The sequence below is a fragment of the Leopardus geoffroyi genome, chromosome B3, assembly GCF_018350155.1.
Source record: "Leopardus geoffroyi isolate Oge1 chromosome B3, O.geoffroyi_Oge1_pat1.0, whole genome shotgun sequence".
Classification (NCBI taxonomy): Eukaryota; Metazoa; Chordata; class Mammalia; order Carnivora; family Felidae; genus Leopardus; species Leopardus geoffroyi.
Window position 1 is genome coordinate 56,620,101 of NC_059337.1, and position 26,636 is coordinate 56,646,736.

At 38.3% G+C, this 26,636-nt stretch overlaps 1 protein-coding gene across 1 annotated transcript in view; it reads right to left on the reverse strand.

Moving 5' to 3' along the window:
* Positions 1-26,636, reverse strand: part of SEMA6D (semaphorin 6D) — a 576,018-nt gene that overhangs the window by 362,575 nt on the left and 186,807 nt on the right. The window contains exon 2 of the mRNA XM_045449833.1: positions 12,623-12,703. The gene's annotated coding sequence lies outside the window, so the exon portion shown is untranslated. The remainder of the gene's footprint in view (positions 1-12,622; positions 12,704-26,636) is intronic.

The following is a 26,636-nucleotide window of genomic DNA, read 5'->3' on the forward strand; positions in this document are numbered from 1 at the left end:
CAGGATGGAGTTGGTTCAATTAATCCAAATACTTCCATGCAGGGTACTGATTATCAAAATTGAATCCATTGTGTGTCTTCCTCTGCATCAGAATCTCTGCAGTTTCTTGTGATAAAATGGCCAACCGTTAGATAGCAATACCAAATAAAACAGAAAAAAAAATTAAAATTCTTGCACTAAGCTATCTCAGGTGCTAACTCGGTATGTATATATTTCGGGAATTTGGGAACATAGCGAAAACAATGCAGAAAGGTTTTCAAGGGATAAGACAGGTAGACAAACCAACATTTATAAATATACATATTTATATAATAGTACATAATAGTATAAATGCAAAGTTTCTTATAGGTTCTTTCCCTCAATTATTATGGAACACCTGCCAATAGTCAATAACACACAAAAATCTCCAGCAGAGAATGATTGAAAGTAATTAGAACAGGTGTTTATTGGGCTGGGAAATTAGAAGGGAGAATTTAGATTATTCATTGAAAAGAAGTCCTAAAAGTGTCCTTGGATTCTGTGAAAACTTGGATTCTGTGGAAGAAAAGGTCCCTTTACTATTCAAGTCCAGTGAAACAAATCCCTGTTGCATTCAAGGAGAAAGTAAGGGATATCAAAACACAACACACCAGTACTATCCCAAAGGGTAAAAGAGCTAAACCACAGAATAAGGAATTAGCATTAATTAGCCTCCATTAGCCCATTAGCCTTGTGGGCCAACATGGAGGTTATAGATAGAATTCATACATTGTATTCAGATTTACTCTATCTACTTCATATAACATCAGTACCAATTTTCCAAGATATGAGGAGGTTTAACATTGACCAATATTGTGGGTTGTCTCTCATATATCAAAATGTTTTTAGAAACTGGTGCCAGTGTATAATAAGTCAGCTTACAGTAATATTTTTACTTACAAAATTTGTCCAAGTAAAAATAAAGAGGGACCAACACTTCATCTTGACCTCTTCTAACATTTATTCATTCCTTATACCATGGTTTATAGTCTCCTCTCCCCCATTCAAATGAGAACTCTTTGTCAGATTCATTTCTGATTTTCATTTCAGGTTTCTTAAGCTCTACTACTTGCTTTGCCCCAAGAAGTATTCAGTACATGGTCAGTGAAATAATACATAAATTTAAAAAAATAAGCTGAAGACACACATAGTGTCTCAGACATTTACTCTGGACATGTTTTCCAAGTAATCATAAAACTGACAGGCTCTAATTTAACCAAGATTTATGTTAGATAAAAATATTATTCCATTAAAATTTGTTTTATTTCATCATAAATGATCGATAGAAACAATTGAAAGTACAGTGCATTTTTTATTTTCAAAACAGATTTCCTTTTTTTCTATTACTTAGAATATATGCAACATTTAAAGCTCCAGATATGTTCCAATTTCTTCCTTTTATATTTCCATGGCACACATCTATTTTAATTTCCTGTAGGAATTATAGGTTTTGGTAAATAGGACTCTTGTCTCTAGACATGGAATGTTGTAAGTGCACTTTCCTAGATGGTATAGTTACTCTGTAAACAAATAACGTTGAGCAAGATCACAATTCCATACTACTCTATACGCTGTGTTCTATTTGCCGCTTCACGTGTTTCCCTCTCTAGGCTGTCACTGATTTTCTACTTAAACTTTCGTAAAGTTGCAAAATTCTCGGAATAGCAAAATCATTCTACAAGCTAGTTTTGTTATATTAGAAACAAGTGGAGACTGAGTTTCTTGTCTATCAATTAAAGGCAAACAACTGTTGCCTGGTCCCAATGGTTGGTGTTATTTTTAAATGATTTTAGGATTACTTAGTACTCAAAGCAATAAAAACATTTGCAAACAGTAACGTCAAGCACCAGTCATTTTTAGACAACTCCCATCCCCAATGCATACACAAATACTTATTCCAGGCAAAGTAAGACTGTGAAAGAACAGAATTAGAGCTTGGTGCTGGATCCTTTAAGCCTGAGGAAAAAAATCCATATTCTAATTTATTTACTGCAGTGGTGAATATGTCATATATACCAAGACACATTATAGAATATCAAAAACATGGAGTATAATTTCTCACATAAGGAAAAAAAAATGATTCCTTTATTCTGTGGATTTGTACTTGCTGTTTTTCTTTGGTATGTCATCTAAGGGTTTAATTGTAGTATATGTTTCTTTGATGAAGACTAGAAGTTTCATTAGACAAGGTCCCAGGTGAGCTAGCAAGTATGTTATTAGGTGTACTCTCACTAAGAAAGCAAGGAAGCAGATTTAGAATGAATGTAAGCATTCAGATAATTCTTAGAACAAGAAAGACTAATTGTGAGTAATCTTTCTTCTTGTTGTTTTAAGAATGCCTGAGAGAAGGTGATGGTAAAGATTATTTATCAGTGCAATAAGTTTGAGTTCTAGGCCTCAAGGCAGCTATATGTTTCTTAAATACACAAACACACTTAGGAGAACCTCCACCTTTGGTCTCCTGCAAAGTGGATGGTTCACTTTTATCTGAGAGTTCTATCACTGAAATCCAGAGTTAGATGTTCCCCAAGCACAAGAAGTGTGACCCATAAATCTATAATGTACAGTACAACACACACTTTACAGTGACTCAGAGTCAATCAGAAGGAACAGAAACTCCGCTTAGAGCACTTATTTTAGAAAAAGGCCAAACCTCACCTTTCATTTATATGTCTTTGTTAAAGGCTCTTTAGCCCAAGGGTCTTTTCTTCTTTCTCTTACCAATTTCCTTTGAGTGTTGGCCTTCCGTTTCAACTGAGTTATTTTGATGATAATGTTTCCTTTAAGATGATTATTTGTTTAAAGTTCAAGCTAATAAAAGTAACTTATCCCACTAAAAATATTCTGGGGAGCAGAACAACATTTTAGGATGTTAATTGCTCATGTTACCAGTCATCCATGAAACATATGCCGAAAATGCTCTTTAAGGTTCCAAAATGTCTCCTGCAGCTATAAATCTTTTACAGGTACAATTATGTGGGAACAGAAATAAGAAAAAGTGCATCCAACATCTGGAGTCAGATGGTTTACTGAAGTAAAATTACAAAATTAAATTTAAATGAACTTAATTAAAAAGAGGAGGGGGATCCAATTTAATGTGGACATTCATCATGTCCTCATTGAAGTTTATTCTAGCACCGGAAAAATACAATAGTCTGAATACAAAAGTTGGATAAAGCCTCTAATGGAGTGTGAAAAGATGACCAAAGAGACACAGTCAGGCAGAATATATTCTCTTTTCCCCCCTGCTATTTTAATGACATGGAATACCCAATTGTTTTGAAAAGACAATATCAATCAAGAAACTGAGCTTGGAAACTTATCTGTTTCAACCGTCTCTTGTTTAGGGTTTCATTATACAGATTTCGTCACTTAAGGATGGTGATTAGCAGGTTTGGTTTTAATTCAATGATGCAGGGCTGAAGACTCTTAACAATATGCAGGAAAAAAATGTCCAAACAAGAAAGGGTTAATTTCAAATCACCTGCCATTTAGTTTTCATTCTCTACAATCATCATCATCAAAATACCGACTGCCTTTAATACTGTGGTACTGAGCTCTCGTTGCTCACTGATCAGTTTCTGACTCCTAGTTCTTAAACATTCTTAGTCTTAGTTCTATGCTATGCCTATGTGAGGGAGACATGTTAAGAAATAAAATTGTATTATATATCATAATTAGGTATCTATAGTTATATGGAAACAATAGCATTTTATTTTACTAAACTGATTGACAGATTTTTAGAAAAGACAGTCGATGTTATTTGGCAGGTTTTTCTCCTTGGTGGTTCTACATATGGTGGGCACTGCCACAAGTTTGGTTTATGAAAACTTTATACCGTCGGCTGATACTCAGATTCCCATTAACTTTCCCTTGTTCCACATAAATATTTAGTTTTCTCCTACATATCATAAGCACCTTTCCTTCAGATCCTCCTTATCTAAAAGAGACTCCTAACGTCTCTCCTTCCCAATCAGAAAGCTCAGCTAATATGGCACACATGCACTGGTCAAGTGGAGAGCAAAGGCAGAAAATGCTTAAGTATAAAAAAGGAGTAAACATTTGAGGTGACCAGAGAAACAGAAAACAGGAAAACTAACCAACTACCTGAGGCTGAAACCAAGGAGCACATGATGAGGGCATATTTGTTGAGCACATACTATTCATAACAGTGAGCTGAACACTTTCAAATACATGAGAACAGTTAACCCAGCAACCCTGTGATAAGAAAACAGAGAATAACAACACTTACATAACTTCCTCAACATTGTACAGCTAGTAAGTAGCAAAGCCAGAATTCAAATACCAGCCCTTTGATGTCACATCCCATGCTCTTACCTCTATCACGCTGCCTCAGATATTGCAGCTGCTGGGAACCATATTAAAGGCGACTGAAGAGTATAACAAGAAGATTGAATCTTATCTTGGTGTGGGGAGAGAGGAATAACCAGTGGTATAGGTGAGAATGAATAATGAATAATTTTAACTGGTAAGAAAAGTTCATTCATCTAAATCATGTGTTCTTCACGGACTCATAGCATTTGCTTCCCATAAAAAGTACAAAAATAATACACTTAAAATTTTTTGCAATATTTCTACATTTAGGAAAAGAAGAGAAATAGCAATTTTATAATTTACAAGAACCCCATGGATACTGATGGTCTGTGTCGCTGTGATCCCATTCTATTCATAATCTATTTAGTATGTATATATTTTATTTTTTCAGAGAACTGAATACTTGCTCCTAAAGCTACAAACATAAAACAGCTTTATTTTTCAGAGATACTGGACCTGAAGCTTTAATTACAACTTGCATTTTATTTTAGTCCCATGGACTTGCCAGCTACAAGTGCCTCCAAAAATTGTATGAGTATTACCATCTCTCTCAAAAAAATGTTGATTTTAAAAGCGTCTTAGAGGGTAAGAGGAAAAGTTAAGAGGCATTTATGGCTCTGCTAAAGTTCTCAAGTCAGTTCTGTAAAGAAAGAAAGTCAGGACAAAAGAAAGGGTCACTAGAACATGCAAAGCACATACCTTCGCTCAGTTCAGAGCACATGACATTGAAGATGAGCAAAACTGTAAGGTAACCAGTATTTTAGAGAATGCACAGGATGAGAGAATGCAGTACTTCTAAAGAAAAGTGGAGAACACAGTGGTGTTGACAGTTATTCATTCACTCACTGTATCATGGAACAGAATAGGCCAGAGGAGAAAAATGGGGAAGAGAGGAAGGGTTTATAAGTAGGTTAGTGGGGGAAAAATCACAAAATGAGATGATTAAAGTACAATGAGTTTCTCACTTGAGTCTATACCTGATGTATCCAAATAGTGCAATGTTCTAATGATAAAAAAAAAAAAAAAGTTACGGGGGTCTTATGATTAAACGTGAACTACTGTTTTCTATAATGATGAACTCAGAGGGAGCCAGCCCACTCTGTGAGACAACTTTACTGAAAACCACTGTTTGGCTCAAGTCAAGAGAGTATCTGTGTGTTCTGAGTCATTCCACTCCTTTGAAGGACAACTGTCTCTTTAGCAACAAAGTGGGAACCTCAGAACCCTTCATGTTCTTGGAAAGGTCTGCTTCACCATCCTTGAATCTTGCATTCAACACTCTCCTTGCCCTGAACACTTACAGCCTCACCACTATTTGTGAGGGCAGTGGGGACAGCTATCATCAGGCCTCTGCCTGTCAGTCACTGTCATCTCTTGTCCTTTCTTCTCTAATACCCACAGGATTTTGTTCACTACTTTTTCTGACCCTGGCCCCACATATTTTGACACCTTTTCCCTGACCTCTCTGGGGCTTCAGATCAATCACCGGTAAGTCCGCTTATTCTCAACTTCCTTTGGCAATTTCCCTTTCACTTTTTGCACTAGTTGAAACCTGGCTCTCCTTGATAACAATAATTCCACTTAATCCCTTCCAAGCATAGCTTTTCTTCTCAAAGATCCCTCTTACCAAGGAGCCTGAAAGTATGTTAGGTGTTGTCCATGGTCCTCATTACTGCACCTAGAACTTTCTCTCTTCTTCATCTATAAAATTCCAGCTTTCACTTCCATGTCATCAGGCTACACCATCGTCTACTCATGCAGGTACTTCTTTACTATTCTCCAGTTCATTCCTCCTCCATTAACTGAAAGTTTTAGTGCCTGGCTCATGATTATTGTCTCTAATACTACTCTTATTTAATTTTTGGACATTTCCATATACAATGGGATGACGCCTTCAACATCCTGTCCTCTCAGTTCCTGGACTTCCTCTCTTCCAAAAATTTCATCAGCTATCCTTCCTGATCCACTCACTTATACAGTCTTACCTTTAACATTGTTGTTACCAGTACCTACATCTCCTGAAAAATCTTTCCCTATCACAACCTTTCTCTAATCACCTTTTATCTCTCCCGCTCACTCCCTTTAACATCTCAAACCCTACAATTCTGCAAGCCCACCAGGACCTAAAAGGCACTCTCTTAGTGTCCCTGGGTTACCTTCCTCATGATATCCTCTCTTGTCTCCTTGCCAGCTTAAGTTGACTAGATCATCATTATAACCATATCATAACTCCTTTTTTTGCTTTGGTGAACTTTCCTGGTGAAATCAGAGCCCATATTAAAGTCAATCAGGGAACCCCTCAGTGCCTACATTCATGCAGTCTGGTATGATGTTTGGTAGACAATCAAATGAGAACTTCCACACACTCACATTGCCACATCTGTACCTACCCTCAAGTCTCCAGTTACTGTGGAGAAGTTATCCATGCTGTTAGTCAAGTTTAGCCTCTCCACTAAGTCACCTTGTCCTCTCCTCTTACTAGAATTACTGCAGCATGCTCCTAAGTGATCTCCCCACTTACATCGTGCCTGCCCACTCCATATGTTCCCTCCTATTGTCCACGTTCAACATGGCAGCCAGAGTGATCCCCATAAAAGTGTAAGTTAGATCCATCATGCCACTCCTCTACTCAAAACCTCCAAAGACTTCCTGTCTCACTGAGTAAGAGCCAACTCTTCCATGGCACTAGTGCCCTGCACGATCTGATTCCACACTGCCTCTATATCTTGCCTACTACCTCTCCCTCTTTCACTCTGATCCAACCTCAATGGCTTCCTTGCTGATTTACAAATATGCCAGGCACCCTTTTGTTGAAGAGTCTTTGCACTCACTGCCTTTGTTATCACTGCCTAGGAAATTCTAGAGAGAAGTATGGCTTGCTTCCTCATTTCCTTCAAACCTTGTTTCAAAAGGTCTCAAAAGATCTACCTAGAAAAGCTTTACTAGGCCACTCTATCTGTAATTCAACACCTGCCCCACCCTGCCCTTCACGCCTCCTTCTCTATTTTTTCTCTCTAGCACCCATCTATATATAAAATACATATGGGTGTATAAAATATATATACACTATATCTTTTAGATTCGTATCTTCCTTACTGCTCATCTTTTCTACTAGAAAGTAATCCATGGAAGCAAGAGTTTTTATCTGTTGGGTTTACTTCAGTATCCCCAGTACACAAAATAATACCTAGCAAGGCCTAGTTGGTGATCAATAAATATTTGTTCAATGAAAGAATCAACAAACAAATGGGTGTATGAATGACTAGGAAAAGAGAAAACAGAAAGTTATAAATGTTTTTCACACGGAAAATTAATATTTAGAGATGTCTAATTTACTATGAAATCTCCTGTGTATGAAGTCGGGATTTTCAGAGAATCCTAGGATACAACAGTTGTCACAGTGATGCAGTGACAATATAACAATATAGCTCACTGAGCAACACAAAAACACCAAGATTAAAGTAAATCCTTGAACAATTCTAAAATTGCCATGTTTAATCTTAGCAATAACTGTCACTCCTTGAGAAAAGAGTTTTCATAGATCTTGCTCTTTTGGTTTAACTTGCAAAAGTTTCACTTCTGTTGATGTCTACTTCCTACTTTCTCAGACATACTCTCTCTCTCTCTCTCTCTCTCTCTTTCTCTCTCTCTCTCTCTCTTCACACACACACACACACACACACACACACACACACACACACACACACACTATAATCAGATAAAGTCTAAAAGCTGACATACATGACCCAGGGGTGGGATGTCAGAACATGTCTTCTTGCCTAATATTAGAATGTAATTGCAGTATGCTTACATAATTTATGTTTCCCAGCTCTCCTTGACCTCCACACTCCAAAACAGACAAAATGTATATTTTTAAGCTTTTAAAATGTTTTCCACGATCATATTCGTGCCCTTACAATATATTTTTATAATGTGTCTTTAGATAGTTAATTAGAATTTTTTGCAGATGGTTGATAAAATGCCAGAGAACACATTATTAAAACTATTCCTCCCCTTCTCCCTTAATTCTGTAGAATCCTCCAGTGATATATAAAGATTGTCTTTTATCAGAGGCTCTAAATCTATCCCAATTTTCCATAAGTCATTGCGCTCTAATGACATTTTGTCAGATGCAAAACTTAAAAATAAAAGGAGAAAATTCACTCTTGACTTTATTACACCAAAAATGTCTGAGTGATAGATGGGACCATTGCAGATATGGTGGTTTTCTGGTTCCTATTGTTAGCCATGGGTTATTTTGATCAGCTGCAAAGTAATAGTGGGTGACTAGAATAGAAAATACTCACAGTTTTCTGGAGCTTCAGTAAAATGCTAATGGAAGTAACTGAGATTTTTGAGACCTTACTTGAATTTCTATTAATTTCCATCATTTCATGATGCCATTACTGGGAAGGGTCTTAAGGATTCATTTTTGTTGATCATATGTCATCCCCATTTTATCTTTGGGGAGAAGCAGAGGTCAATGATTGAAAAGAGAAATTACCTTTTGAGTTGGGAATACTGAAAATAATAGTATCCATATCGGCCAGATCCCAAAAAAATTGTTTCACTGAGTTGTCAGCAGTATGGTCTGCTGTGATGATTAAAAACTACAATTTTCAGGCTAATTGGGTCAGTCATAAACACATGGAAATCTGCATGGAGTACCCTGAGATTGCCTTTTCCATATTTAACTTTATTCCTTTCTTAATTCTCTTTGGTTACTCTTCCAGATTAGTTGCAGAATTTTGTGACCCAAAGAAAATTTAAACTAGGTTCGAACATAAGGACAGAATGGGGCATACAAAGCTTGAAGGATCTTCATAGACAAAATTTGGTAGGAATGAGGGTGGGTTTAACAGAGAATGTAAAAATGATACTACCATGTAGTTGGAGGTCTTGGGACTGGGGAAGAAGATGATAGTACATGCAGGTAAATATCTCCACAAGAGTGAACTTTGGATGGTGTTCAAATTTTATCCCTAAAAAAACTAAATGGATGATACCCTTGGTTGGTGTTTCATATGTCAGCCAATTTATCTGACCCAAAGCCATTATGTTAATATCCTCCGGCACTTTGGACAAAAATGTGGACTACTATGTTTAACGTCACCCATTATTAATAGCCCTGATTGCTTCTAACATTAGTACATAAACTGGGAACTCTGCAAGATTTTCTGTAACGTGTGTAACGTTGGAATTTCCTGTTTATTATCTAGGTGATGTTTTCCAATAATTATGGCTTTGTTTTTAAAGGACGTGTGATGAACAGTTCTTTGCAGGGGCAAAGACTATCGTGTGTTCAAGCAAATTGTGTTTTTTGACCCAAGGCACTTCCACCCCCCAATTCATATTGACTATCTATGCTTGTAATGAAATGGAGTCAGAAAGTAAACTCAGGGCTATGGGGGTATATTTGTCTTAGAGATCAAACACTTAAAGCGGAATTTATGGAAGCAGAAGGCTGTGGGTCAATATCAAAAAAAAACCAAAACCTGGATTTGTAAACAAGTAAAGGGCTTTCTGAGGTGTGAAGGAGAAGGGAAAAGAGACTGGGAGGGGGTGGAGAGGAAGATAAGGGGCGGGAAGATAGCAGAGATTCCAGTTTAGTAAAAAGTATATATCTGAAAAAGTAGAGGGAGAGAGGCCTGAGAAAGACTGATTCACCTCAAAGATCATCAACCCAAGAGACCTTTTTCTCCCCATCTTGCTGACAGGGATGTATTGTAAATATTTCTTCACTCTCACCCATGTTCTCCTTTCGGAGTAATTCTAGGACACTGAAATTTGGGGTCAGTGCAGCATAAACACTAGAGACAGGTTCAGACACAAGTCAGAGGCAGTTACCACAATTTAGAGAAAAAACAAATATATTAGAGCTCAGAGCAACTCTAAGCCTTTGTTCAATGTAAAGGCATCTATGAACACCTATTAAGAGCCTTTTTGACTATTTTCAAATCAGACAAGTGCTATTAATAAGGAATCAACTTTCTAGCAATACTAAGTTCTGTGTCATGATTTTAAGTTCTTCAAAGTCTTTTCCTTTTATTATGTTATCTTTGTATAAACCTACAGAGGAATACAATGAGTATTAACCTTATTTTATAGATTAAAAACTAAGGTCCAAGAGTTAAATGAATATTTAAGATTTTGGAAGCAAAACAAGGAAAAAAACAAAAAAACAAAAACTTCTCTAGCTAAGTCAGCTGTAATGTCAGGTTTAGAATTTAGGTCCACTGATTCTTAAATCATTGCTCTTTCTATTATACCACTCAACATCAATGTATTCTTTCTGAAACAAGTCTGTCTGGCTGACAAAGTGTTCTCATACTGCACAAGTGGCACAGGATTCAGTACCCCTGATTCTCTACAGCGATTAGGAGATCCACGGCTAGTTTCAAGAAAACCTTCCCGTATCCCAAAGGATACAGATCAGTGTAGCATGATCTATTAGGTTTCTCTCATAGGCTTTCACTCTTGATAACAAAACACATAATTCGATATTCAGAGCTCAGATGAAACTGTGACTTCTGTGGTCCAGAAGTGAGTTACTAGACCACTTCCATGGAGGTTTATTGTTTCATCAAGGCCATGCCTCTTCTACTTTTATTTTTCTCTTCAAATTGCCCAGCCTTGGGGATTTTAAAAAGCCGTGTTCAGTTTAAATCCAGCCCTTCTGATATTTGAGATTTAATGACTTTCATTAGGATGTTATCTTGAATTCCATGTATATATGAGAAACCATGACTTATGTATGGGAATTAGAACTTGGTGGTAGTTCCTAGAAAGCACATCTAAATCATGAAATATAACATTAAACTCAAATGCAAAGTAATTTAATTTTTAAAAGGAATGTGGTATTCAGATAAAAGAAACCATAATAGTACATTCACTTACTTTTATATGTACGAAAGTATGAAGTTGTACCGTCATTTTCAGGTATCAGTTTAAGTAATGTATTTTCCAGGCTATTTAATAATCATTCTTCCATTGTTCCATAAATAGATTATGTGAATACAAGCTGTTAAACTAAAAGTTACTGCAATAATATAAGTGAATAAAACAGCAGGGCAATTTGAGAGGAATGTACTCAGAAGACTAAATATGAATACTGAACTGCCAAAATATATCATTTGAAAATTCACAGGTATAAGGCCATGTGCGGTATACAAAAATGGACAAGTGAGTTGGTTAAATCACATTTTGTTCAATGTATCACAGAACTGCTACCAGGCCATATGAAAATGGAGACTGAAACATATGTGGAAAATATACCAAAATGGTAGCCATCAGAAAACTGAAAATGCCAAATATAGTCTCACCCTATGAAGATCTGGTTCAACTTGAAGTTGGTAATAGAATGGGAATTATTGCTAAATTTAACCTTTTAAGTTCAAAAGTTCAGGGTCCAAAAAATGGCCTAGATGATCTTGTTTGGCTCCAGTTAACCACATCATGGTGCATTTTCTACTTTATATTTGAAATGTATCCAGACAATGTTCTATTCTGTAAAATATGGAATGCTGAAATAATACTTTATTCAATATTACATTTCAGCCTCAGGTCTAAGACTGTGTGTGTGAACACACATATGTAAACACACACATACACACACACACACACAGTGGAAGACTTCTCTTTTGAAAACAATCTTCTAATAACACAATTTGCCATCCATCTACCAATATATTCATCATCATGACTCTCTCTTTTTAACAAACATCACATGGTTGTACCTCTGATATCAACAAATATGCAGTATATCACCACACCACCAGCATTAGGCATTCTTCATTTTTATGCAATAAGTTAATTGACCACGGATTTTATTCTTTTAGAAACCCAATCTCTGGATCCATATTGAGGTCATGACTGTCTTTTAAGGTACTGAAGACAGAATCACTTCCTCTTTCTTTTTCCCCACTGATCTTAAACTTTGTGTCCCTATGTGCTCTGATAATCATATCTCTTCTGAATAGGCACAGTTCAAAATGGATACCATTTCCCCCACTTGGTCCAACTATAGAGAAATAAAAAAAAAAAATTAATATTACTTAGTTTCCCTATTCCACCAACCCAAACAATAGTAAATTCAATATTTATGGAGTATGGATTTCTCTTGTGTTTACTGTGATTTTATACAAGGTAATTAGAGACCTGTATGGGTCAAAAACTATTATACATAAAATACTTCATTTTCATATATAGTGAAAAAAGCCAGAACCCAGTAATATTTAATGTCCTGCATTGTTGTATCTTTAAATCTTACCACCACAGGCAAATGTGAAAATCCTTAAATTGCTGTCCTCAGTGTTCCCATGTCAACTGGCATATGCTCAGGTTGGCGATCCTGCCAAAAGTCAAAGGAAAACGTTTATGAGACAGAGTCTGATGGACGATTATTTTAATCCTGCATGTCCAGCACTGCCGGCAAGCTTGGTTTATGAATGCCTGCTGCTGTTTTAATGATAAGACCTCTTAAACACAGCTGAATGCAGTGCAACCAATGGATTTTCTTTTTTTTTTTTTCCTTCCCTAACTGACTGATTATTGATCTCCACCTGAATGTTCCTATTGAGAATAGGAACCATTCATGAATACAAGCAGGAGGAATAATGGCACACTGCATGGGTAGTTTTAATAAACTGCAATAGTTTCTGTGGGGGGAAAAAAAAGGAACCCATCCAATCTTAATGAAGTATGTGCTTACATGACTGAAACTGAAAAGTCTGTGGGCATTCTGTGGGCCAAGCGTTGGATAGTCTAGGGCATCTGGGCTTTGACTGAGTGCCACATCAGAGTGAATATAGGACCCTAAGGACACCCTAGATTACTACTTCCAAGTTCTCTCTATTGCTCTTAGAATAGAAGCTTTGAAGGCAAGAATGGACAGATCTGATGATGACACTACTGGAACAGGGGGATTTGAATCTAAAGTGGCTATATAGAAATACAAGGGATGTGAACCCACTGGGAAACTCAAGAATCCAAAACCTAAATATAGGAGGGTGAAAAGTAGATGAATAAATATCTCCAGGAGTTCTCTGAAGCTGCTTAGAAAACCAGAGAAGTCTTAGGTCAGGAATGGGCGGTCTTTTGGACTTAACCCACAGCCTACAACACTCAACTGACTACAGATCTTTCAGACACACTCTGGGCTTCTAGGGATTTCACTGGTGGGAGGGTACCCAAGATATGTACTTCAAACGCATCAGAGTAACTCAGTAGTTTGGTCCAAAGTAACAGATATCCATTAACTTGTTGACCACAGATTTTTTTTCTTTCACATTCAGATCTAAGGTGTTTTCAAGTTAGAAAATGTCAGACATGTTAATTTTTTTTCTTTTTTAGTTTATTTATTATGAGAGAGAGAGAGCAAGTTCAAGTGTGAGTGGGGGAGGGGCAAAGAGAGAGGGAGAGAGAGAGAATCTCAAGCAGGCTCTGCATGGACAGTGATGGATTCAGGGTGCGAACTGCGAGGTCATGAGGTGAGCTGAAATTGAGAGTTGGGCTCTTAACCAACTGAACCCCCCTGGCGCCCCAGACATGGTAATTCTTATATGGGTTTTTATTCTACCAGTGTATGAGTGTGTGTGTTATTTGTTTGATGCTAAGAGGAGACATAAATTCTATATTCACTCTTTGCTAAAGTAAGTTTTGGAATTATACAGTTGATACTTTTATATTGAAAAAAAAAAAAACAAAGCAGAACTATGGGAATAATTCTTCAATGGCAAGGGTATATGCAATTGTGAAGATAAAAATAAGTGTATATATTGAGGAATCTCCCTTCAGATGAGGGCCAAAGAGAAGTCTCTACACCCTGCACAGTGCCCATCATGGCATTAACCATACCACAGCCCCTCCTGTCCTTATATTTCAATTGAGCAGAAAAAGTTTTTTTGTTGGAAAAATACAAGATTACAAACTTTAGCATAATACACTCATGTTTCTCAAATATGTTTCTAAATTCTGCATTAACCTAACATTTTAAAGACCAAGAGTTATTTAGGATAGAATGATCCTTGTGTTAGTATTATTAAAGACTGAAAATATTTGGGCACATATTGAGGAAGGCACTTTTCAAATGTGGGTATAAAGATTCAACTCTAGAACCAATTAGTGGAGACCACTTTCAGACCCAGTTAATGAGAGAAACTTTTTTAGCCAGCTCCTTCTCGTGTTTTCTGGCTACAGTTGAGATAAGTCAAGCACTGAATTTAGCAGAAGTATATGTAAGAGGAACAACAGCTGTGATATTTAAAAGGGGAACTGGCTTTTTTAAAAATCAGACCCTGCCAACGACAAAACAGGTAAGACTTATTTGGAGAGAGATACAAACCCAAACTTGTTCCAGTTGTGTTGAGATGCTTTTCTGCACAAATAAAGTTACTAAACCAAAAAAAGCCAAAGGCATGCTTTCTATTGCATGTAACTATGTCGCTTTTTAACATCTGATTCCAGCATCTACTTTGAGTAATAAAGTGTAGCATAAAAGCTCTTCGTCTGAAATCCTAGAATCACCCTCCCCCCTCCCCCTTAAACAATGTGCAAATGTTATGTGTTCCTGTGAGGCATTTGGCCTCCATCCATCCCCCACTCCCAGAAGGTCTACAGCAGCCGTGGGATTTTTAAGACGGACACTGACTCATAAGGTTCAGGATTTTTGGATTGGCAGTCTAAGGATGTTGGTTCTAATCCTAGCTCTGCTTCTAACTCGACTTCAGCAAATGACTTCACCTCTCGACACCTCAGTTTTCTCATCTGTGAAATGAGAAAGCTAAACTAGAAAAATCTAAGTATCCTTCTGGCTTCTCCATTCTAGGAAAAGCCAGTAAAACTGGGAGGACTGAGATAGAAGGGATATTGCCATGTCCATTGGCCTAATCTCCTCATTTATGGGGAAGAAAATAAAGTCCAGAGAGCTTTTCAAACAATATCTTATGCTGAGAGATCAAGGACTGAACCCAGAATTTCAGACTCATCCATCAATTCACTCTTTATTCTAACATACAAAAAGTTTATAAAGCTGTATTCCCAGCTCGTGGTTTTACTCATTGACCAAGGGAATATTTCAAACAGGATTTTACTTTCTTGGCTGGGAGAGGGGTACAATGTGTCCTTTGGGGTTCTCTCCCAGATTTTCACAGGGAGGGAACATATGTTCGGGTCCCCAGAGAATTGTGCTCCCACACTCACAGCTGTACAACAGACAAGAAAAAGCTGTCTACAAGCTTAAAAAAAATAATCAGCATTTGCAAAAGTGCTCTGGGGTATCTTCAGGAAGTGTTCCAGGAGAATTACTATTATAAAACCATTGCTAGGTTCTCTTCTTCTGGATCCTACTCCGCACTCAGACATTAATATTTTAGGCACATCAGTGATATTCATTTACTCATCCAAAGTTGAACAATCAGCAAATACACCCGGCAACAGCAGACTGAGTCCTTGCTCTCATTCAGATTACTGTCCAGCAAGGAACTGTGCATCCTGGAAAGTCTGCTGCATTTCTGTCAGTGTGAACTAAGGGCCAGGGAGAGGCACCGCCTTCCCAAGAAAGGCACCGCCGATGCTTCCTTTAAGTTGCCCTTTTTCAAATTTTCAAACAAAGTTCAGGAGAATCTCTATTATCTTAGTGTGCATCAGTTTACCCAAATAACTTTTGTTGAACCTAATAAAGCATTAGACTCTGTATGTCTTTCCTCATTCTCTCAAAACCCATTTGCTTATCAAATTCTCCTTGTTCAATTTCCCAGCATGGCTTTATCGCACCTACCTAAGAATGTCCAGAGCAATCTCACTTATTCCTCTCACACAGAACTTGAAGCATAGGAATTCTAGAGCTTCACTAATATACGGGAATGATAAGTCATAGAGTTTAACTTCATTTTACACATAGGAAACAGTGGTGTAGAAAGACAAAGTTGCAGAGTAACTGTTAATGAATGATTACAAATCAAAGGAAAAGAACAGGAGAGCAAAAAAGCATTTGCTGTGCACTATGTTCTTTGGAAGATATTTTAAATACATTATTTCAACTAGTTCTCAGTAAGATCTTGCTCAGGATGTATATTATTATCACCATTTACAGATGCAGTAAGCAAGTAGCAGAGTGAATAACTTAAACCAGACCAGACAACTGCAAGTGGTAGTTGGCAGAGGGGGGTTTCAAACCTAGCTCTGCCTGAGGATGCCAGACTGTGCCCAAGGCAGTCCCTTTCCAACAGTCCCCTCTACAACATGGGGTGGCACAGGGATGAGACATGAAAGCCTGGAAATTCACAGAGAAAGGGGATTTGGGCAGCCCCAGCAACAAACCACAGGCCCTCAACAACTCGGTCCAATGCCTGATCAATTGCATACTTCTAAGACCAATTCTCTCTCCACTATGAAGGGCCGAGAAGATGAAGAAAGGCATGAGAATGCCCTTTTTGTCAGAAAGAAAGCCAGGAAGACTGGCTGAATTTGCAAGTATCTGAGCTTCTGGCTGCTTATCAATCAAATGGGCATCGGTAATCACGTTAAAACTTTAAGCTTCAGGAATGGTAACAGCCCTGCAGTTGTAAGATGTAAAAAACTGCAAGTTTCCACCTTCTATCTACCACTCTCAAAGGGAACACAGGATCCCCTGATTCTTATTTCCAAATATTATCCACCTTATACACATATGAGCTATTGGGCAGTTTTTCACTCCAAAAGGTGGACAGGAATTGGGCTTGATGGGCAAATGCAGCCGTTCCTCCGAGAAACAGCAACATTCCCTATCAGTTGAACAGTTGTCAGTCCAAAATTTATGGATTTACATTTATAGTCCAATTTTTTAAATCAGGAAATTGAAGCTAAATGAAGTGTCCCAGATAATGTGTCACAATGTAAAAACAATACAAGTTGAATTTATTGAGGGCTTGCTATGTATGGGTGGCACACCATTGCAGAGGTTATGTAAATTTGCTTACTTAGTCTGCATAATGACTCCATGAAGTAGGCGTTATTATCTTTATACAAATGAATAATCCAAGGATTAAAGTGGGTAAAATGACTTGCCTAAGGTCATAAAACAAGTTAATACCAGAGCTAGGATTCAAATCCAGGTTTAAATCAAAGCCCACAGTCTCGACCAAAATCTGACCTCAATTCTAAATAAAGTAATCTGATTTCCAGAGATGTCCTCATTGTCTGAGCATCCGGACTCTGTAGCCTGCCTCTGTAGCCTCTTGCCTTTTGTGACATACTGCGGCCTTGGTATCATATTCTCAAACACAGAAAGGTTCAAGTTATTGACACTTATGGTCAAAATGTGTTAGTGCCACTCTCCATAATCATATAGCTCAAGCAAAATGATGTCAAGTGATGTAGTTACTTGATTTTGTTTCCCTTCTTGTCTTTGTGTAGACTGAGCTTTGTTGCTTTTCTCACTTTGTCCTATAACCACTGATGGTTACCTACCTATATATGCACAAAGCTGTATATAACACATAATGTGCATGTTCAAACAAACCTTTTCCTTACCCCTTTCCTGGATTCAGAAAGAGAAAACTGAAAAACTGTAAAGACAAGAGTCAAGAAAGGATACGTTAAAGATTTTTCCTTTCTAAGAGCAGTTCTCAGGTCCCCTTGCATATGGCGCCTGTGTGAATGAAAATGTGGCGTGTACTTGGGAAGTGCTGTAGGGCATGTGTCTCTGCATACATATGCATAATGTCCTTTTCACACTTTGGAGTTACCAGATGCCTGGTTCTGCTGGAAGGGGTTTGGTAACCCACTTGAAATCATGAGGATTCATAACTCATTTATGCAAGCCGCAGAACCCCTCTAGATGACATCTCCTGCTCTAAAGAACGATTGAGAGAAAGATGTAATAGAGCTAAAAATGACAATGAAATATTAGCAGCCGCAGAGTTTCTATGAGGCATTCTGGCTAGATGAGGGAATTATGCAAGTCAAAAGAAGAGCCTTCGGGCAACATGAGAAGCAAAAACAAAAGAAGTAAGAATGTCTAGGTGTCAAGGACTAATTTTGTTACCAAGGGAAAGGCCCTGAGGCACTGATTCATTTTATAGTCAGGTATGCAGCCCTCAACCTTGGACTCTCCCTACTAGTAAGTGCTGGGCAAAACTCCTCCTCTATTCACACCTGGCCTCTAAAATTCCCTAACCCTCTGAGGAAGTGTATGAAGGTGGACTGGGGGGGAGGGGGGTTGGTGGGTAGTTAGGATGCACTGAAGTTCTGCCTGAGGTGGGACTTTAGGCTCCGATCCTGGCAACATCCTCCAATCAAATCCTTCCTTGCTGGCTCTCAAGATTTTTTTCTGAGACACCAAGTTCATGCCCTCTCTCTCAACTTCTTCACACCTCCTCCCCACCAATAACACCTCAGTCAGGAAGGAGATTCCTGCTCCTAGAGGATAATACAAGTCCTTTATAATCCTGCCTGGTCTTTTCAATTCCGGACACATGGAGCCTCTTACATCTCCTAAAACACTTTCAGTTTACTGTGCTTTTGTTCTGATGTCCCCTCTTCCTTTCTCACTTCTCCTCTGGACAAATTTCCTACTCATTCTTTTAAGAAACTGTTGCCACATAAGTAGCTAGGTGAGGACTTGCTCAAACTCTAGGAAGGAACTAGTCATTCCCTCTGCTATATTCTCATGACACTGCAAACATCTCTACATGACCACCTAGCACTCTCCACTGGAATTATATTTATATATGTTTTAGCCTGAACAAAACTGAATTTCCGCAGTGCAAGAGCAATCCCTATAAATACATCTTTTTTATCCTCCATAGACAGCAAAATATTGAAGATATATTAGCTTAATAAATATGTTGATTGAAAAAAATGAATGAATGACCCCCTCATTACCCTCCCATGTGCTTTTAGCAAGTTAGCATGTGATTCTTCATCATTTTTTAATGTATTATAGTGGTGGTGATGTTGGAGAGAAAAGCTATCTCTAGAAGGCAACAGATCAGAGTACTGGCTTGGCATCTTTGTCCTGAAACCTATCCCTTTTGCCAACTTCTTCTTTACTATAAAGGACACCCCACTGCTATAATGCTAGGGCTTTCTCAGGACACAGGATTAAAGCTCCCAGGAGAGAGGCAGTGTTGTATGCTGCAAAGAGCTTGGGTTTTTCAATCAGATGGTCCTTGGCTCAAATCCAGGTGTGGCTTCCAGTAGTAACTGGAACCAGAGCAAGGTTCAGAATCTAGCTGAACTTCAGGTCCCTTTTTGGTAAAATAAGGATGAATACTTATCCTCTAAGGCTACTACCAAGATCAAATTAAATTATAGCTGTTAAGAACATCTCCTGTTTAAGTTCTCAGTAAACTGTAACATTTATTTTTTACATCCTCGGCCACAAACCCTCCACTTCTGAACCCTCACAAAGTTCTGTTTTTTTGTTTTTGTTTTTTGTTTTGTTTTTGTTTTTTCTAGAATAGGGATTATCCTCGGTGGAGTGGTTACAAGATGGTTTATATAACGGAATCATCTAGGGTGATTTTCCATGTCCCCCCACGTTCCTTTCTAGAAACACTTGTGTAGTATACTATGACTGTTACAGAGGAATATATATTTTATTTCTCAGAAGTTATCAGATAGAGAGGAAGCTGAGAATCCCTTCTCTAGAATATACCTCAGAAAGTCTTGCTCTGTATTTTCACAGCCATAATTCCAACTGGGACCCTAAACCTCTCACTCTAAAATTGTTATAACAGCTTCCTAGCTGACCTTCCTAGTTAGGGGTTTTCCTCTTGTCAATCTATTGTATATATAATAGTGGGGATCATCTTTCAAACTCCATAAAGGCGGAGCAATCTTCTGACGAAATCTTAGTAGTCCCCACTGGGAGAACTAGCCACCTCTCCCCCAATATCCCCTCCATGCTCTTTCACACTCCTGTGCCTTTTCCTATGCTCTTGCTTCTAACTGGCAGTCCTTCCCTTCCCTTCTAGTTTCTACCCCACCCCAACCCATCTAGCCAAACGATTTCTATACATGGTTCAAGACAAACTCAAGTAGAACGAGTTTGTCCTTTGTACCACGACTGGACCCAGATCATCTCTGTTATTGTATTCATCGTATTCCGGTACAAGTTATTAGTTTACCAGTCTTTCTGGTGTACTAGATTGTGAATTCTTTAAAGGAAGAAACTGTGTCTTAATTATTCACTTATTTTCCCGTAAGGTACATACTCACTAAATTTTTACTGAATTGAATCAGATTGAACTGAAACGAATCCCTGTTCACATTCCATTTAATTTGGGACTGGCACCTCCTAGGCTGGGTGTGTGTGTGTGTGTACGTGTGTGCATTTCTGGGACTTTTTTATCACTCACATTTTTCCCTATGGCTTTTTCAGACAAAGACTGTGCAAGAAAGAAGACTTGCACATATACTGGTCAAGTTCATTTCAGACCCCAGGGAAGCTGGGCAAGCTCTCTAGCCAACACAAGGATTGTGAAAAACAGCTTTTGTTAAAATATCTTACTACTTCCTATTCATTAAACCCCAAATCCCTCAGGTGGACTGCAAGATGGTACATTGCCAACTTGACTGAAACTCCACCCAATGTAACTGCCTGGACTGGCCTAGAATGCATAACTGCGTCTCTTTGTGATTGTCCTGTGAACAGGTTTCTGTGCCCACATGTCTCTCTTTCTATTGGGTAACACTGCTGCAGGCTGGATCCCTCTGGTATATTCCTTCTTCTGTGATGAATGTGTTAGGCCTCCTGGAGTCCCAGGAGTTGTTGGCTTCTTCCTCAATTCAATGTTCGTTCATTCATTCATGAAACATTTATTGACCCTCTTTCCTTATATCAAGTGCTATGGTGAGTCCTAGGGAAATAAGGATGAATGAGAAAAAAAGTTTGGCTCCCAATGAAGCCACCCAGGATGGAGAGAAAACAGAACATAAACAAATAATGACAGTATAATAAGACAAATGGAAAATAGATTTATGTGCATAATATCAGAGGGGCCACTGCAAGCAGATAAAGAGGCTGATATCTCTTCCCACGTGTTAGCTCTGCAGGAAACCTGAAAGCACACAATGCAGGCATCTTACTCAGGCCCCAAATGTCCCCCATGAACCCAAAGACTGTGGAGAAAATGGCGAACTCTATCACAAAAATTATTGCTATAACTATCTGGGTGGCTCCAAGAGCCCAAATTTCCCCTCTGAGAAGCCCATCAGTGGGGGAGCTATAGTGTGCTAATAGAATAGTGTTGCTGCCTCATTGAAGCATCTTAACATCTTGATTCTCCAAAATATGTAGCACCCTGACTTTGACCACATCTAAGATGTGATATATAACTGAGAAGGAAATAAAGATAAGACATACTCAAAAAGAACCTTCAATAAAACCCCGCTCCAGCTCTAACTCAACAACTGTGCTGTCCAGAGCATTAGCCATGAGCCACAAGTAGTTATTTAAATTTAGATTACTTACAACTAAATAAATTACGGTCCTATAGTTGCATCAACCACATTTCATGATGTCAATTGGACAAATATTGAACATTTTCATTATCATAAAAAAGTTCTATTAGACAGTGCTGCTCTAGAAAATAATCTGAAATCTTTACTCATTGATTCATTTATTTTATAATTTTATGACTTGCTTACTTTGTAAAAGACCCAATTCTTGGGCATCTGGGTGGCTCCATCAGTTGAGCATCAGACTCTTGAATTTGATTTTGGCTCAGGTCACGAACTCAGGGTCATGGGATTGAGCCCTGTGTCAAGCTCTGCACTGAGCTGGAGCCTGCTTAAGATTCACTCTCTTTCTGCCTCTCTCTCTGACTCATCCCTCTCTCTGTCTCTCTCTCTCTCCCCTTTAAAAAAAAAAGACTCAATTCTGGGTTCTGGGGGAGGTAGAGATTAAAAGTAAAAGTTAGCTATTTTTGAAGGGCTCACAGTCTGGTGGGTTAATAAATTTTTTAATTTTTATTTATTTATTTATGAGAGAGAGAGAGAGAGAGGTGGAGAGAGCACAAGTGGGCTAGGGGCAGAGAGAGAGGGAGACAGAGAATCCCAAGTAGGCACTGCACTGTCAGAGCAGAGCCTGCCGTGGGGCTTGAACTCACAAACCGTGAGATCATGACCTGAGCCAAAATCAACAGTCGGCATCTTAACCAACTGAGCCACCCAGGAGTCCCAACAAATATTTTTAAAAAGGAAAAAAGCAGGGCACTGAGTAATGGATATTATGAGTGCATGGAGACAAAACAGCCTAATCTTGCCTTAAAAAGTAAGAGAAGACCTCAAAGAAGAGGTAACATGACATGATTCTTGAAGAGTGAGTAGTCACTTTCCTAATTTACTAGGGGAAAGGGCACTGGACGTGGTGAGAAGAGTACATGCAGAGGGTATTTAGTATTCCTGGAATGGAGTGTAAATTTCCAGGAAGAGGTTGGGTGAGAACAGGCTGGCAAAGTGGATGGCACGGTAAGCTAAAGGGTATGAGGTGAGCAGGCGGTGGGAGGAAGGGTTGTTAGGAATTACCACTCAGCGTTTAATAGCACTGACATCCAGAACTAGGTTTCTACTCAAAATTCGCCACTGTTAAGTTTTATTCTCTTGGCAAGTTTTTAAATCTCTCTGAATCCCATTTTTCTCACCCGTAAAATGGTATTAATAACCCTGCCAAACTTTTATGATTTTTGTGTACATTAAATGAGACGATGTGTTTGTCACAATGCGTGCCACATGTGAAATAATCAAAAAAGAAAGTTACTATGGTTTATAAAACTGTAGCCGCGAAAGGATTTGAGCAGAAGAATAAAATGATTATATTGTATAGAGAAATAAGACACAAGACAATTACCTATGTCAATAATAATAGCCAAATAATAGCTAATATTTACAGAGTATTTACTATACATCAGGCATGATTCCAAGTGCTTTAAATAAGTTAATCATTTAATCCTCTCAACAATCCTACGAGGTAGGCTACCATTACTATCTCCCTTTTACAGATGAGGAAATGAAGGCATAAACAAGTTAAAAAATTTGTCTCACTGCTAATAAATGACAGAATGGGATTCAAACCCAGACATCCAGCTCTTGAATCTATATCCTTGGCCTCCAGGCTGTTCTGCCTCTGTTAGAAATTCTTTGACAAAAGTCTGCCTGATTTTCTATTGGATTATTTTCCACCACAGCAGGGCTTCAAAATAATTTTATGTAAGTACAGATCTTCAAAAACAACTTTCTCACACCACGAAAGCCAGTAAGCCAGTGTGTGTGCTGTAGAACTATTCCATAGAAGGTCATCTGGATAGAAATGGACAAATGCTTGATAAGTTGTGTATCATTAAAAAGGTAGGTTCAAAGCCTCCTCAGATAATCAAGACATGATGGCAATCCCAGAGATTCCTCAATAGCTGCCTGTAACAACCTCTCATAAAAGTCAGCTTCTTCTTATGAAAATGGGGCTAATGTGTGCCTCAGTGGTTTGTAAGAAATATTAAGAGAATAGAAAGAAAGGATTTTTCACTGTGTGTAGTACATAGATGTTCACTGAGAAGTATTTTTTGCTGCTATAATTTTTGTTCTTTTAATTAAGGCATCATGGTCCAATACAAGGCCTGCGGAGTCTTGAAAAACCTTTCTTAGAACTCACTGGAACTCAGTTAAGCATATGGATGGAGAGGAGGGTATCATAGATATGAAATTCTTCAGAATGAACACACTCCAGTGTATGACCTAAACTCCAACTCTCCTTATTTAAGACCTTCTCTGATTCAATTTCAAAAACACATCCCTGTTTTTACCAAAATCTGGGCCCAGATGAGCCTAACACATTGATGTTTTTATTGACTGACCTCACAAAAGGCTTCATCTCTCAAGGAAGTTCTTCCAAATGTCTTTTCTTCTGATATTCTGCTCTTTAGTTTGACATCCATCCTCACGTAATTCCACTTTAATGTGTGAGATAACATAATTATCCTTCAAATTTGTTCCACACCATTAGAGCACTGCCTCTCCCCAAGCAGTCTTGGCCAGCATGACCAGGCTTTCCCCAGCACAGGGTACTGGCCTGGGTCTCAGGACTGGCCAAGGGAGCATGTTCTTCCCTGCTAATAGTCACAAATAATAACTATGGAAGCACGGATCCCCAAACCACAAATTCCCTATTTTTGGTCTTACAAATGTGGTAGGATCAGAAAGGAGATCTAGGGCATCAGCCAGTAAGTCAGAGGAGTTGAAGTCTAGGAGGCCTGGATTTGAGAAGAAAAGAGGTTTAGGTGGCTGATAGATAGTCCCCAAGCCCTGGGTTGAGTGAAATTCTTGGAGAGATTCAGCAGGATGGTGGCTGGTAGAAGAATCAGTAAGTTGAATGTTGCTTTGGCACTTGATTAAGAGCAGATTGCTGTGGGCTGAGTTGTCATGGGAATCTCACTGGACTAGAAAGCTCACTCTGGGTTTGTGGCCTAGAATTACCAGCTATGTGACCTTGAGCAAATCACTTAACCTCTTCTATTCTCTGTTGTTTTTTCATTACTAAAATGCAGATAATAGAAAAATAAGAAAAACAGCAAAAAGATTTTTGTCTTTAACTGAGAAAATATATACTGCTTTATACTTTTACAAGTGCCTATAAATTTACAAAATACTCTCACGTAAAGAATTTATGTGAAAGCATCTGGCAACACTGGTGGCTCGCAAATGTCAACTAAAACATATTCACACCAATCTTTCATTGGTACATTCTAATGACTATTTTTAAGACACAAAGAGAGTAAGTATCATGGCCAAGGTTTTGCTGGTGGTAATTTTATCCAGGCAGTCTGGCTCCTGAGCCAGGGGCCCTAAATACTGCAGCTTGCTTCCTCTCTAGATGGGGGCCCTGCAGTCACTGTTGCTTACCTGAGTTACAAAGGCAAAGGCATCTGGTTGGTTCCTGAGAGACTGAGGACAGCTATTCGGAGCCATCAGCTGACTTCAGGACTCCCACAGCAATTGCCATGGCACCACCCCGTACCACTTCCTTGATCTCACTTCTGAGTCTTCATACATACCCTTCCCTGTGTCTAATATCATGATGTCTTCCCTCTTGCGTGCCAAGCCATATCTCTCCATTCTTTTAAAATTCTCAGATGAAGCCTTGGGGCCATGGGGAGTAGGGATTAGAATGGTTTTCGTCAGGCTTTCAGGATTACTTAAGGAACAAAACAAAACAACAACAAACCCCTTGTTCATTTTATTGGCACAGGCGCAGACTCTGGGACCCTTAGACCTACTCAGAAGACTCATGAAAGACAAGAAGAAGTTCAGGAATTTATAGCCTGAAAAGTGAGGCATCTGTGACTTTAGATGGTTTGTAAGGGTATCTTATTTGATAGCAGCCAATAAAGAAGGAGACAGTGCCAGATCAGATAAGAAGAAAGAACATCTCCGGCCAGAATTAAAAAGGCTATTTTGGGATATGTCAAAAGGAGTCAAGCTAGATTGAAAAAGACTGCAGAGGTGATTAAATAGGTGAGAACAAAGAGAACACTTCCTGAGTTCTGGTTAAGAAAGGAACAATTCTTAATCATCTTTTAATTGTACTTCATAATTAGCCAAGTCACAAATGCCATGGCTGGGATTAAAAGATCTTTCATAAGGCAGAAACTGTGATGAATTTTTGCTAGGGAAAGTGCTGGGGGTTGGGGGATGGTGTGAGTGCTGAAGCCCTTTCAATTTGTGTAACGATTTGAGAAACTAGGTTTTATAAGCATATTTGTTCATAAAGCACATTTTGAAAGATACTGTTGTTCTATTTTTGCCTTTTTTCTCTTTCCAAAGGAAATGAAAACCAGCAATGGAAATTTTTCCAGAGGAACAAAATCTCAACAAACAGTGAAGCAAATAGCCACTGGAAATTGCTTATGAAGCTCCTAGAGATAATGGATATATGATATCACAGCAATGTTACAACATCTTCAATGACAAGTGGCAAAGAGTAAGAAAATGCTGAAGTTACATCTGAGTGAGTTATTCCATACTAAATATTCTTAATTGGTATCACAGAAGGCATAGAAAACAGGTTAATTACTTACAGAAGTAAAACAATAAAATCACCTCTAACAAGCATGCATATAATATATCAATGTACAATTTCTGCTGGAAAAGCAAACCCTTTCCAAATTAGAGAGAGTTAAGAAAAAGTCTGTGAGAAAAATAATAATACTTCTGAATAAATTGCTGTTTACATATCCATTCATTCTCTGAACATTTATCTAACACGTATTCTGTGTAAGACATTTTGGGGCATCACTAGAATTGCAAAA